A 13,551-nucleotide genomic window follows, 5' to 3' on the forward strand; every position below is an offset into this window, starting at 1 on the left:
TGGCTGGAGTGTCCTTTATGGTTATTTTGATGCTAGCCAATCATTGCAGATAATAATGGGGAAGGTCACCAATGTCTCTCCTCTTCCATTCATTTATTTAACATTTACTAATTACCTACTATGTCTAAGTCCTTGTGTTAAGTGCTGAAATAACTTTAAAGATGACTTTCCCTCAAAAAGTTGATGCTAAAAGAGGAGATGAGGTGAGTGTAAAAAGTGCCCAAGAAAAGTATAAGTGCTCTCTGAATTCTGGTTAGGGAAAAAGGGAAGGCTTCATGGAAGCAAAGGCATTTGATGAATGGATTCTTTTTCTTTTTTTTCTTTTTTTTGCAGGGCAATGAGAGTTAAGTGACTTGCTCAGGGTCACACAGCTAGTAAGTGTCAAGTGTCTGAGTCCAGATTTGAACTCAGGTCCTCCTGAATCCAGGGCCGGTGCTTTAGCCACTGTGCCACCTAGCTGCCCCAAGCAGAGGCATTTGAGAAAAATCTTGAAGGATGAATATAAATTCAAGAGGCATAGTTGGGAAGAGATAATCAAAATATATAAAATATTGCTAAGGCAAGGAGGAAAGGAAGCACAGACTAGTAGAAAACAGTGAGTAGTCCAGATTAATCGGAGTGTAGAGGATATGAGTAGTAAGATAAGGTAGGTTAGACCCAGATTGTGAAGAGCCTTGAAAACCAAAATAAAGATTTTAAACAGAATCATAGATTTAGTGCTAGGAACAAAGGCCCAAAGATGTTTTTGATTTGCTTAAAATTGTATAGGTAGTAATTCACAGAGTTAGTATCTAGATTCAGTCATTATTAATAAGGGAGTCATTGAAGGTTTTTGAGCAGAAAAGTATGGTGATCACAGGCCATAGAGTAAAGGATGAATTGGTTGTGGGAGGGACTAGAAGTAGTGAAACTAATTAGGTTTATTGCAATAACCCACACCCAGAAGTAATGAGGGATTGGTCTAACATGGTAGCAATAATAATTGAAAGGAGGAAACAAGGAGACATCAAGGTCTATGGAGTCAGATGGGTTCTAGTCACATGTCTGTCACTAAGAAGCTATATATTAAAGAATCACACGGGGGCAGCTAGGTGGCGCAGTGGATAAAGCACTGGCCCTGGAGTCAGGAGGACCTGAGTTCAAATCTGGCCTCAGACACTTAACACTTACTAGCTGTGTGACCCTGGGCAAGTCACTTAACCCCAATTGCCTCACTAAAATAAAAAAAATTAAAAAAAAAAAAAGAATCACAGGTGGGATCAAAGGGACCTTAAAAATTATCTAATCCAATGTTCTCCTTTTTATGGATGAAGAAACTTCAGTCTAGAAGAGTTAAGTGGCTTGTTCAAAGTCACATCTGGTTAGTAGCAATGAATAGAAATAGAAGATTGCTCTCTAGGCTTCAATTTCCCAAGTAGAAAATCAGTTTGGACTACATAATCTCTAAAACCTGGGAAGACTTATATGGACTGATGCAAAGTAAAGCAAGCAGAACCAGAAGAACATTGTACACAATAACAGCAATATTGTAAGAATGATCAACTGTAGGGGCAGCTAGGTGGTACAGTGGATAGAGCACCGGCCCTGGAGTCAGGAGGACCTGAGTTCAAATGCGGCCTCAGACACTTGACACTACTGGCTGTGTGACCTTGGGCAAGTCACAACCCCAATTGCCTCACCAAAAAGAAAAAAAAAAGAATTGTAAAAGACAACTTCTCTGATAAAGACAATGATCCAAGCCAATTCCAAAAGATCCATGATGAAAAATACTATCCACATCCTGAAAGAGAACTGATGAACTCTTATTGCAGATTGAAGCATACTTTTAAAAACTATTTTTCTTGTTTTCTCTGTGCATTTTCTTTTGCAACACGGTTAATATGGAAATGTTTTGCATGACTGCATATGTATGTATAATTAATAGCATATTGCTTGCCTTCTTATGAAGGGAGGGAGAGAATTTAGAACTCAAAATTTTTAAATGAATCTTAAAATGTTTTTACATGTAATTGGAAAATAATGAAATAAAGTATATTTTAAATAATTAGACAGGTTGAGGATATGTGGTTAACAGTGGACTAGGGAGAAATTTTCTTAAAATGACATTTTTGAAACTTAGATGATTAGTAGTATGGTATCATTACCAGGGATGTGCTGGAGCCAGCTTAAACTTGCAGGAGCCAATTATTAAATTTTTAGTGTCAACATTTATACCTTAAATCAGGGTTTGATTTATTGTTTTGTTGATTGTGTAAAATAAAGTGATGGAGAAAATATTAATAATACAGATTAAACTTAAAAGTGTGTCATGGGTACTTTTTTAAAGCTGATTGTTAAACATTTACCAACACACCCCTGCATGTTACCATTGTATTAGAGTCTCCCTTCTGAGATGAAGAGCCTTGGTATGATTTAGAGATAGATCCTTTAGCTTATTGCCACCTAAGTAGAACATGAAAACTTTAGTATCAGTGTTCCTTTTACAAGTACTCAGGCTCACAAGGCCTCAAAATATAGGATGAATTTATTCATACAGTAAAGGACAAAAAAAGGACTTATATCTAAATTTTTTTAAAATCAAGAGATCGATCTGACCTTTTAAATATAAAATAGTACCACTGGGTGGGACCCCGAAATGGGGTGTTTGCTCTTCCATGTCAATTCTCTCTCTGTATTGCTCTTTCATTGACCATTTTCTGGTCACTGCCCCCTATAGTTCTTATATTTCTAGCAGCACCATGGATCCTCTTGCTGCTATCATTGTTCTCCCCTCCCAGTTGATGTGGGTCCTCTCGATGTCGTTGCTGTTCTTCAACTTCACTATCTCCCTCTGTTCAACCCTAACAGCTGGTACTCATAACTTCTCTGTTTAGTTTTTTAAAGCCCTTCACAACCTATCTGTCCAGTGTCATTGGATATTATTCCCAATTGCTTCTTCTGCAGTCCAGTCAAATTAGTCTTTTCTCTGATCCTCATACACAATATTCATCTTCTTATCTCCATGCCTTTGAATTTAATGTTCCTCATGCCCAGAATACATTCCTTTCCCACTTGTGCCTCAAAGAATCTCTTTTCCTTCAAAACTTAGTTCCTTTCAAAACTTTAGTTCCTTGCACATCCCACTCCATTTCCCTACTCTGCTTTTCATTGACTTTTCTCCATGTCTAGAATGTTCTCCCTCATGCTCAGCCTCCTGGCTTACTTCAAACCCCAGCTCAAATCCCACCTTCTTCAATAGGCCTTTTATGGTCCCATTCAATGTCACTGCCATTCTCCTGAGATCACCTCCAATTTACCTTGTATATGTCTTAGATGCACATAATTGTGTGTTGTCTCCCTCATTGGATGATAAGCTCTCAAGGATCTTATAGATTAGGGACTATTTTTTGCCCATGTTTTTACGTATTTATTGTTTAGTGCATGGAACATAATAAACATTTAATGTTTATTATGCAGCAGTCCATAAGTCTTCCATGCTTTTTTGTTCAATAACATTTGCTGTGTGAACCTGGGCAAGTCACTTTACCCTGTTTGCCTCAGTTTCTTCATCTGTAAAATGAAATGGGGAAGGAAATGGCAAACCACTCTAGTAACTTTGTTAAGAAAACCCCAAATGAGGCCACAAAGAGTCAGACATGACTGAAAAACGACTCAACAACAGTTATTGCATTAAAAGAAATACCTCTATCTCTTCTGTCTCCTAATAAAAAAAAAAAGCCCACTATTTTGAAAAGAACCCATTCCACAAAGTACTCCCTTGAAAACTTTTGGAATAAGGAGACTTCTAGAATGCTCTTTTGTGAACTCTGCCTAGTATGTCACCATTACTAACTAAAGACCCCCCAACCCCACCATGGGGGTTAATCGAGGATTTCAGTTACTAAAGAATTAAGGTGGTGGAGGGGGAAGAGGAAAGGACCAGGTTGGGGTGGGGATAGGGGAAATTCTGAAAGACTTTAAAACATTCATTTCTGCTTGGAAAGTATTTTCTTAGTTGATAGTTTCAGGCTACTAAAGTTCACGGCTCTTACTCCAACAGTAAAATACTGTAGAACATCCACAGACAACTCGACACTTCAGCAATACCTTAGAGACAATAGAGGACAACAAGGCTGCCCTTAGAATGTAGCTCCCATTCACAGAGACACCCAGAGCTGGTAGAACAAAGGCAGAAACCCAATACACACATCACCTTCCAGGGAGCTGGCATCTTTGCTGGCAAGGATTATAAAATCAAGTTAGTATTTCAAATATATCCCCTCAAATCTATTTAGGAAGGCCAAAGGAACACTGAAACGGAGCAATCTTGATCATCATTTAGAAGCAGTGATGAGTTCCTGGAAACAAAAGTTCTCTCCCAGCTCCCCTTTTCTAAAGGCTTAGGTTTCATTCCATTTCCTGGAGTCAGCCAGCCTGCCCACAGAGAATTCCAGACTCATTTTGATAGCTGTACACCTGTAGCCTGCAGAATTACAGCTGCTATCACTTAAGTCAAAAGCAAGATGTCAAGACAGGTGATTTATAGTTCACTTAGGAACAGAGATTTTAATTTTGTTAGAGCTCCTGTGCCGAAACCAGTTTATTTGCAATAAACTTTACTTTTCTCTAAAGAAAAAAAATCATCAAAGAAACTAGAAAAAGCCACTCCCTGGCAGAATCTCACAGGAATTAATGAGTTAAGGTAAAAAGATGAAATGGGACAGCATGTCATCTTATGGGAGTAGACAGAACATGGCTGCTTGGTTACCTGAGGTCAGGCGGTATTGACAATAGGATGGAAAGCTGGAAGATTCCAGACAGGGGGGTTGGGGCACCGTAAGCTTAAGGGAAGACAGTAGCAGAAAGAGACGGGTAAACATAAAAGAAAGGAGGTTTCAGACTGCTTAAGTAAGGTTTCAGATTTTTAGAGTAAATGGAGGAGTCCAGACCCAGGAAATCTCCCTTGTCTGATGAGGGTTTCTCAAATAGCCTTCAAGCTAAGTTGTACAGTAGATAGAACATTGAACTTAGAGTCAGAAAGACCCAAGTTCAAAAATCTGGCCTCAGAAATGTACTGTGACCCTGAGTCAGTCACTCAGTCTCTGACTCAGTTTTCTCATCTATAAAATGGGGATAATATTAACACCTGCGTCCCAGGCTTGTTAAGAGGTTTGTATGAGATAATGTTTGTAAAGCACTTTGCAAATCATAGGAATGCTGCTATTATTGTTGTCATCCCAGCATCAACACTAGTAGCTAGACCAGGAGCAACCACAGAAAACAAGCTGCCTTCTAGCTTACCCCTCTTGTGGACAAGAATTTCAGAATAAATCCCTACCTATGGGTCTAGCCTTATTTAATAATACTTGATATTTATATGGCACTTTAAATTTCTCTAAGCACTTTACAAACATTATCTCAACCCTGTGAAGTAATTGCTAAGGATACTATTATCCCCATTTTTATAGATAGGGAAACTGAGGCTCAGAGAGGCTAACTGACTTGCCAAAAACCAGGCAGCTATAAAGTATCAGAGGCAGGATTCAAATGCAGATCTCTTCTGATTTTAAGTCCAATATTTTTTTACAAGGTAACATGCTGCTTCTCTAATTATTTCATTGCCCTCTTCTTCACACACAACATTCTAGCCATACTGGACTTGCTATTATTAGTTCCTGCTCTGCAGTCTCTCACATCTCTGCAGAAAATGAATTTGCACATCAGTTGCTAGCATCTATCTATCTATATATCATTCAGCAGAACTCAGCTGGTATAGCCTAAGAAACCTAGGATCATCATGGCACCACAATGAGAAATAAGAGTAGGACTTCTGTGGCAGAAGACATAACCAACTATCCTTCAAAGTTGAATGTGGCAAATACACAAGAAGGGTTCCAAATGCTATATGGGGAGATGGAGCAAAAGATGATGAAGTAGCTGGAAGAAATAAACAAGCTCCACCCCACCAAAAAAACCAAATAATTCCTCTAAACAGATCTAGAAAACACACCAGACCAAATCCTTACTGGGAAACCCAAGTACTATGTGAATTCAGAGAGGGATGACAACACTTTCAACCAGGAGAATCAAAGAAAGCTTTATATAATTATATGTGGGGAATGGTATTTGAGCTGGGTTTTGAAAGTGGGTAGAAACAGGTAGAGATGAGGAAGAGAAAATACTTGGGAGTCTACCTGTGAAGACATACACACAACTATATGAACACAATTATAAAATGCTCTTCACACAAATAGAGACAGATCTAAATAATTGGAGAAATATTAATTGCTCATGGTTAGGCTAAGCCAATATAATAAAAACTATACTACAGTGCTATAACAATCAAACTATCTTTTTTTTAAATTTTAACCACAGTTTGGGGTTCTAATTTTTATCCCTCCTTCCCTCCTTCCTCTCCCCCCTCCCTGAGGTGATAAGCAATCAGATATAGGTTATACACGTATGATTATGTAAAACATTACCATATTAGTAATTCTGTATAAGAAAAGTTGAATAAAAAAAGAAAGAAAGAAAGTGAAAAATAACATGCTTCAGTCTGTGTTCCATCAATATCAGTTCTTTCTTTGGAGGTGGATAATATACTTCATCATTAGTCCTTTGGGATTGTCTTGGATCAACAATCAAACTATCAAAGAATGACTTTATAGTGTTAGAAAAAATAATAACAAAATTCACCTGGAGAAACTAAAGGTCAATAATATCAAAGGAATTTATGGGGGAAAATGTGAAAAAAGGGAGCCAACAATACCAGATCTAAAACTGTACTTCAAAGATGTGATCATCAAAACAATTGGTACAGAATAAGATATAGAGTGGTTCATCAATGGAACAGATTGGGGACAGAATATATAGAAGCAAATAAGCTCAATAATCTAGTTTTGATCAAACCAAAGATTCTACTTATTGCAGTAAGGACTTACTATTTGACAAAAAATGTGAAGGAAACTGGGAATTAGTTGGCAGAAATTGGGGCGAGACCAACATCTTACCCTGTATAACAAGATAAGCTCAAAATGGGTATATAATTTAGACATTAAGTGTAAAAGCCCAAGTAAATTAGTGGGTCATAGAAAAAATTACCTGTCAGATCTATTGCTAGGGGAAAGAGTTCATGACGAAACAAGAGATTAGAGAGGTTCACAAAAGATAAAACATATTTTTGATTACAAAAAAATTACAATGTTTTTGCACAAACAAAACAAATACAACTAATATTAAAATTAAAACTGGAAATGGGTAGAAATCTTGGCAGCCAGTTTCTCTTTTAAAGGATTCATTTCTCAAATATATAGGGAAGTGAACCAAATGTATAAGAATGGGACATTCCCCAATTGCTAAATGCTCAAGAGCTATGAATAGGCAGTTTTTAGAGGAAGAAATAAAAGCTAATAGTCAAATGGAAAAAATACTCTAAGTCACTAATAATTAGAGAGCTACAAATTAAATAAGTCTTAAGTACCACCTCATACCCACAAAATTAGCTAACAGGACCGAAAAGAAAAATGACAAATGCTAGAGGGGATGTGGGAAAAGAGGTATACTAATGTAATGTTAGTGGATCTGTGTACTAGTCCAACCATTCTGGAAAGCAATTAGGAATTAAATCCAAAGAGCTATATATAAAACTGTTCATACCTTTTGACCCAGAAATATTAGTACCAGGTCTATAACCCTACGACATCAAAGAAAGAGGAAAAGGACCCACATGTACAAAAGTATTTATAGTAGTTATTTTTGAGGTGGCAAAGAATTGGAAACTGAGAGGATGCCCATCATTTGATATATTTATCATAGCTAAACAAGCTATGATAGGTGGTACGGCAAATAGAACACCAGTTCTGGAATCAGGAAGATTCATTTTCTTGAGTTCAAACCGATCCTCAGACAATTACTAGCTGTGTGATGACCCTTGGCAAGTCACTTAAACTGTTTGCCTTAATCCACTGGAGAAGGAAATGGCAGAGGACTCCAATATCTTTGCCAAGAAAACCTCATGGAGTGTATGGTCCATGGGGTCATCAAGAGTTGGAAACAAATGAACAACAACAACAACAAGATTAAGGGAAAGGATGGGAGGACTCAAAAACAAATTCAGGGTTTTGAACCTCAAATGACTAAAAGAATGATATTGCCATTAACAGTGATAGGGTAGTCAGAAGAATAGCAGATCAGTTCAGCTTGGAACATGAGTTTGTAGTATAGTGAGCCACCCAGGTGGAAGAGTCCAAAAGGCAGTTGGAGATAAAGCTCTGGAGCCTGGGAGAGAAATCAAGGGCAGAAGTAAGATTTGAGAGTTATCTGCATAGAAATAATAACTGAAACCTTGGAAGAAGACAAGAAAGCTAAGAAAGAGAGAATACAGAGGAAAGTGGGCCTAGAAAAGAAGCTTAGAGAATCTTTGTTTCATGTATAAGAGGCACTGGCAAAGAAGGCAGAGAAAGTATCATCAGGAGAGCCAGGATAGAGTAATGTCAGATAAACCAAGGAAGCTGATTGAATCAAGAAGGGGCTAGTCAGCAAAGGCAGAAGCTATAGAGATCCGGGAGGATGAGTACTATGAAATGACTTGGGTTAAGTGGCTATCTTTTGGTAGAGCAACTTCAAATAGTGGTGGGAAATGAAGTCTGATTGAAAAGAGGTTGCAAGATTGGAAGGAGAGAGTGGGACATGATGAAATGAAGACAGCAAACACTACTCTTTCAAGAAGTTTGTCAGCAAAATGGAATAGAGACAAAATGCTAACCCTTGGGGTAGAAGGATAGAAAGCAGAGTTTTCTTGCATAGGGGATACCAGGCCATATTTGTAGTCTTAGCAGAAGACAGTTGTGGAGAGGGACAGCTGAATATATGAGAAATGAAGAGTGATTGTGAGAGAAAGGTCCTGGAAGAAGATACAAACAAGGATTACAGGAAGAGGAGAGTGTACTGAATTGTCTTTGAGAAATTGTGAAGCTTCCATAGTGACTCTAAACTTTTCCCAGAAACAAAGCTTTCTTGTCTCCTTCCAAGGTTTCAGTTATTATTTCTATACAGATAACTCACATTTTTAATACCAATATTCTACCAGTGTTGTATATCTGTATATCTCATAGGATACTGCAGTCTCTGAAGAATTAAAAATTAGTATACATAGGTCAATAGAGAAGTATGGTGGGTGTGGCCAAGTTGCAACATATAAGAGAGAAGAAATATTAAAGAGCTGAAGTAGAGGATGTCACCAAGGAAATTTATGACCAAAAAAGATGGGTTTCTCATATGAGAAGAGCTAGTGATAACCATTGGACAGCCTGTGTGTTCCACTGGCATTCTTGTGATGGAAAAAGGTGAGAAAGGTCTGTAGCACATTGGTTGGACCCTCTGTGGTGAATTTTTGGAAAGACATGGCTAAGAGTCACATAACATGGGCCGGCATGGATAGTTTTCAATCTGCATCATTGGAAGGAACATCCACATTGAGGAGAGCACAGATGTATTTGAACTTCTGAGTATTTGGAATTGTACAATTTCAGGTAGATAGAAAAACTTGGGAGGAACTCAGAAAGGAGAAATAGAGAAATAAAGGGTTGAGCAAAGGTGAAATGAATTAGGATTGTTTAGCTAAAGGAAAAACTGATAAACTTGCACATAACAATGGGATCCAAGTATTATCTATAAAAGCATTATTACAATTAAGTCTAAAGTCCGTATATCAGCCTCTCAGGTCCAAGTGGTTCCCTTTGCTGCTTTAAGGATTTCATATTAAATAAACAGGAGAACATTCACAATTGCTCTAAGCCTCCAGTTAGGAAAATTCCCAACATTTAGACAGAAGTTTGGCTGTCTGCTTTAATATACCTCTGCCTTTTTTGTGGTTTAAAGCAAAATTCAGGTTATTTGAGATTTTCAGGAAAAGAATCAGCCACGGATATTACAGTGTCTATTAATATGGCACTGGGAGGGAAAGTTAGGGCATTTTCTTGAAACTTCCTCCAGTCTTTGAGGGGACAGGTACAGCTGATGATAATAGCTTGAATATTCTGAGGTAAGATGGCTTTAGGACCAATGGCCCTTCTTGATCTGTCTTCTGCCACAGCTGAGTCTAACCTTTTTCTCCTTTTGCTAGTTTCCCCTGTGTTGTTAATTCTTTCTAGCTCAGCCCTTGATGTCCAGTTAATTCATTCAATAAATGTTCTTACCTTAAAGTTACTAAAAAGTAAAAGATTACTTTTAAGTGTTATTACTGTGTCTGATTCTTCATAACCCAATTTGGGGTTTTCTTGGCAAAGATACTGGAGTGGTTTGCCATTTCCTTTTTTTTTTTTTTTAAGTGAAGCAATTGGGGTTAAGTGACTTGCCCAGGGTCACACAGCTAGTAAGTGTTAAGTGTCTGAGGCTGGATTTGAACTCAGGTACTCCTGACTCCAGGTCCAGTGCTCTATCCAGTGTTCTATCCACTGCGCCACCTAGCTGCCCCCACCATTTCCTTTTTGACCTCATTTTACAGATGAGGAACTCAAACAGGGTTAAGTGACTTGCCTAGGGTCACACAGATAGTAAGTATCTGAGATTAAGACTCTGAATTCATGTTTCCTTGATTCAAAGTCCAACACTCTCTCTACTATGCCAGCTAGAATAACTGTAAAAATGACTAAGATAAAGAGAGCAGTGCTGATAAAAATGAATTAAATTTCTTTAGCTTGAAAGGAATATTGAAGAAGAATCTTTTACAATAAATATATTTTATACCATATATTTAGGAATATATACTTTTAAAAAATTTTAAATTATAAAAGTATTTTATTATTTTCCAATTACATGTAGAGATAGTTTTCAACATTTGTTTTTATAAGATTTCTAGTTTCACATTTTTTCCCCTCCCTCCCCCCTCCCCAAGACAGCAAGTAATCTGATATAGGTTATATATGTACAATAACATTAAACATATTTCTGCATTAGTCATGTTATAAAAGAAGAATCAGAGCAAAAAGGAAAAACCTCAAAAAAGAAAAACAGCACCCAAAACAAAAGAAATAGTATGGTTCAATCTGCATCTATATTCCACAGTTCTTTTTTTTCTGGATTTAGAGAGCCTTAGGAATATATACTTTTGTTGGTTTGTTTTGTTTTACCTTTGGTGAGGCAATTGGGGTTAAGTGACTTGCCCAGAGTCACGCAGCTATTAAGTGTTAAGTGTCTGAGGTCGGATTTGAGTTCAGGTCCTCCTGAATCCAGGGCTGGTGCTCTATCCACTGCGCCACCTAGCTTCCCCAGGAATATATACTTTTTAAAAGACATTTTATACCTTAATTTTTTCTACTTTTTTTCCCCAAGAGATTTCATTTTATGGGTATAGCCATACAATCAGATCACAAAGGAATTTTGAGGATGGGAATACCTTTTCCATAACTCTTAAATCATCCTAATAATTTACTTTGCTTCTGCACAAGCTTGGCCCTCTCTTAGGAGTTAGGAGAGGAAAGAAATATTTTGTAAGCTTCAGACCCCTCCCCTGTGGATGGGAAAGAGATCAGTGTTTTGCTTTCTTCCTCTCTAATTAGCACTCCCAGTTTTCTGTTTGAAGCCTGAGGCTCAAACTGACTTGGGTCTGAGCTTAATTTCTCAGTAAAGGCCTCTATGAGGAACTCCCATTGCAGGGATTGGTTACAGAGCTGGACAACTACAGAAATATCTTAGGATGTCTATGTGTTCTTCTCAGTTCTTCTTTATTGTTCTGTAATGGAGATTGGCCAATTATTTCTGCTTTTTGGGCTTTTGTTTTTGTCATACAATGTGTTAGTTATTTTCCCCAGCTTTGTGTCATCTAAAAATTTGATAACCTATGCTTTCCTCCAAGTCATAAAAAAAATGATGAGCAGAGAAAATTAAAATACCTCATAGGATTGTGAGGAAAACACTTTGATCTTAAAACACTATATAAATGTGATTTACTGTTATTAACAGGCCAAGGACAAAGCCCTGTAACATCCCCACTAGGGATTCCTCATAGCTGATAGTGATTTTTTTAATCACCATTTTTGAGCCCAGTCATCCAGTCAATTCTAAATCCACCTAATAGTGCTATCACCCAGCTCATATCCAGTTTTCAAGGGTATTATAAGAAACTTTGCTGGTCTCACTTATACTCAGGTATTTGACATCTATGGCCTTTCCCTGAACTATAATCAACCTAGTAAAGAATCTGTAAGGTTGATCTGGCATACCTTACTCTTTATGAATCTACAGCGACTCAAAGTGATCAAAAATGATAGCTTCCCTCTCTGAGTGTATACGAACTATACCTTTAATAATGCTTCCTAAAATTTTACCAGAAACCAAAGTTAATTTTGTTCTTCATTTATCTGACAATTCACCTTTTTTTTTTTTCCCATTTTGGGAACTGAAACATTTTACCTATCTCTAGTCCACAATTAAAAAAAAAAACACCTACATGTACTTAATAGAAAACATAAGCTTCTTAATTCAAATATCAAAGCATATCTCAACTTGGTAGGTAAGCCATTGGGCAACCAATTCAACCATTCAAACTTTTCTTAAGTATATTCTAAGATGTAAGTGATGAGGTAGTAAGAGAGGTATCATAGTATAGTGGACAGAGGATCAGTTCAAATACTGTCTCTAACATATTATTTGTATGTTGGTAAATAAGTTCCTTAAACTCTCAATGTCCCAGGAAACTCTCGCTATAAATTACAAGGGAATAAATGGCGGATCACATAGGTGGACAGAATTTCTATATCATGAATTCCCTAGACCACTGAAATTACAAGTCTGATCCCAACTCCTCTTATTTCCCCGCTTAACCCTTTCCCATTTCTGCCCTAGGGAAACCCCGCCCCACAAAAATCCACCAACCCTGTGCTTTGATAAAACAATGGCAGGGCATTGTCCTAGGTATGAGGTGGGAGTTGATGCTTTGCACCTACTATTTTCTTTTTCTTTTCTTATTTCCTTGCTCCACCTTGTGGCCTAAAATGGAACCAGGGCTCAACAGAGTTGGATTTTGTTGGGGCATTATTCCATTAATTTCTGATTGAGAACTTCTGTAATCACAGAACCTCTTCTGATAACTCTAAACACTTTTTCAACTTTACCAATGGGCACGACTTTCCATTTTTAAGCAAGTTTCCACTTCTACTATCAGAGTTTCTGCAATCATATGTTACTATCCTATTTCTTTTTTTTTTTTTTTTGTGGGGTATTGAGGGTAAAGTGACTTGCCCAGGGTCACACAGCTAGTAAGTGTCAAGTGTCTGAGGCCGGATTTGAACTCAGGTCCTCCTGAATCCAGGGCCACTGCTTTATCCTCTTCACCACCTAGCTGCCTGTTACTATCCTATTTTTACAATGCAGTGAAATGAGTTTGGAGATATTTGCAAATTCTAATTCATTCATACTATCATTCAACACTTATTGAGTGCAAGGACTATGTGCAAACCCTTGCTAAGTGCTATGGGGGAATATGAAGATGTGTAAAGGGATCATGCCTTTCTGTAGCTAATAAGGATTTCACATCTACAGGATACCTCCTTTAAATCCACATTATAGCTATGT

This window comes from Dromiciops gliroides, chromosome 2, assembly GCF_019393635.1.
Source record: "Dromiciops gliroides isolate mDroGli1 chromosome 2, mDroGli1.pri, whole genome shotgun sequence".
Taxonomy (NCBI): Eukaryota; Metazoa; Chordata; class Mammalia; order Microbiotheria; family Microbiotheriidae; genus Dromiciops; species Dromiciops gliroides.